This window comes from Echinops telfairi, unplaced genomic scaffold (assembly GCF_000313985.2).
Source record: "Echinops telfairi isolate 266 unplaced genomic scaffold, ASM31398v2 ScPeMD7_2010;HRSCAF=2546, whole genome shotgun sequence".
NCBI classification, from domain to species: domain Eukaryota; kingdom Metazoa; phylum Chordata; class Mammalia; order Afrosoricida; family Tenrecidae; genus Echinops; species Echinops telfairi.
The window spans coordinates 20,663,729-20,665,819 of record NW_022105908.1 but is presented as its reverse complement, the minus strand read 5'-3'; the positions used below and the strand labels follow the sequence as shown (position 1 = coordinate 20,665,819).

Sequence of the window (2,091 nt, the reverse complement as noted above, 5' to 3'; positions counted from 1 at the left end):
AGGCCCAATGTCTGTCTGCTGCCTTAATTCTTAACATGTAGATATGAGTACATAGTTATATTCCCCTCCTTATATAAATATTTACATATGTATATGTGTGGGTGGAGGTCAGCTCACAATCATCCTCCCTGCTGCCAGACCATTGTCTCCCCATATCATAGAAGCGAGCCTGCACCCTGCTGCTGGGGGCAATGGACAGGCTCCTGTAGCAGAGTTCACATCCTACTGATAATGGTCTCTATCAGTTGGGCCAAGAACAAGCCAAACCGTCTCTGTGATATCAAAGTTAGGCTGCCATCCTGTATCTAAGACCAGCCCATCTTGCTGTGTGTATACCCCCAATCCCTCCTCTTCTATTGCCTGGATACCCCTAGGTCACCCCCTTCCATCACTGTAATACCTATAGCACAACCCTTTCCTGTGACGTATGTCTTCACCTGTAATTAGAGGGCTTGCACGCCCCCCAGAGAGGATAAAAGCTTGGGAAGCATTAAAGTTTCTCTCTCTCCCTCCACGTGGACCACTAAGCAGGGATGAGGTGAGCAATGCTACCATGAAACGTGTCTGACTCCATTTATTCCTATATAGCTCTCCTATCTCTCATGCTCTCTATAACTTTATTGTGATCTTTTCTTATTATCGCTGTACAATTGTGCCTACTGAACCCGTAAAGATTGTGCTAGGAGCTGGTTTCTTCTGGCATGCATGCCTATATTTAGGCCTCTATAAATGTCCTATGCCTCCTGGTTCTTTCCTCTATTTCTTTTTTACTTCCATCTTGTCCCACCATCGTGTTCAGCCTTCATTAGGGTTTAGTAATTCCTCACTGCTACATTGCCCTTGATTGAGCCCCACTAAGCATCCTGCGACCTTTCTTCCATTAATTTTAGTTCACTTGTTGCTCCCTTGTCCGTGGGTTGGTCACCACCCACCCTTCCTTTCTCCCAATTCCCCTTCTCCCATATCCCCCCAGAACCACTGGTCCAGTTCTTTTCATCTCCAAATTATTTACCCGCCTCTTATCTAGATGGACATGCAGATACATTAATAAGTGCAAAAACCAGGCAAAGCCAAAAAAATGAAGGTAGTCAAACCCAACAAAACAATAACAAAAACAGTAAAAAGCAAGAACAATATAACAATAACAAAAAGAAAGCCACTGACAAAAATGGAAAAGCCTATAAATAGTTCAAGGTCTGTTTGTTGGCTTTTATGATTGTTTTCCAGTCGAGTCTGATGGGGTGCCACACTCTGTCTCCCAAGTCCATTTTGGGTATTCCCTGGGGGCTTCATCAGTCTGCTCCCCCTGCTGCTCTGCTGCATGCCCTCAGTGTCTTGCCTCGCACGTGTTTTAAATTCTCTACCACTGGCAAAATTAATGACACTATCAATAGAATTACCTTATGCCCAGGGGCTGATTGAAAATATTCTCTAACATAAAAAGGTGATGATGTCTCTAAAATGAACCAGATAAATACATATAAACCATAGATTTATGAATGAAATTTTGGGCCCACAGTTCATTATAGCCCCAATTTAACAACAATTAGTTCTTATGACATGGCCTTATTCAGTACTCACCTCATGAAGAGGTCACTGAAGACATGTGTGTTATAGCAATGTGTGGTGAAGGAACTACATGGTGCCCAGATATCAGAAAGAATAGCATCTGAATGAGGCATCTATTAAGTCCACATAGAAGACATACACCAGCCTGTCTGATCCAAGGATTGTAAATAATAAAATTCAAATCCAAAGGAGGGAATGGGATCGCTTCTCGGCCTTTTGGCTAAGATCAAGTGTAGTACCAAAGGAGGGAATGGTATCAGAACTTAAATTATGAACACCTAATTTGCAGAAGACTATGGATGGCAGTGGAAGTGCAAAATCCATTTGCAGGGTCTACAAATGGATTAAGCTTCTGGTGAATACACTCTGACCATAGGTGAATATAGTGAATAGAGTCCGAAAGTATTGTAAAGTTGAATATGGCAGATATAATTAGGGTAAAAAATGTAATATTTTATCATTTGATCTCCCTTTTGACCCATTTAAAATTTTTTCAGTTAAAAAAAAAAGTTAAGGAGAAAT

At 41.6% G+C, this 2,091-nt stretch overlaps 1 pseudogene; it reads left to right on the top strand.

Moving 5' to 3' along the window:
- Nucleotides 1-1,769: 1,769 nt before the first annotated feature.
- Nucleotides 1,770-1,923, top strand: LOC115870592 (annotated as a pseudogene).
- The last annotated feature ends 168 nt before the right edge of the window (nt 1,924-2,091 follow it).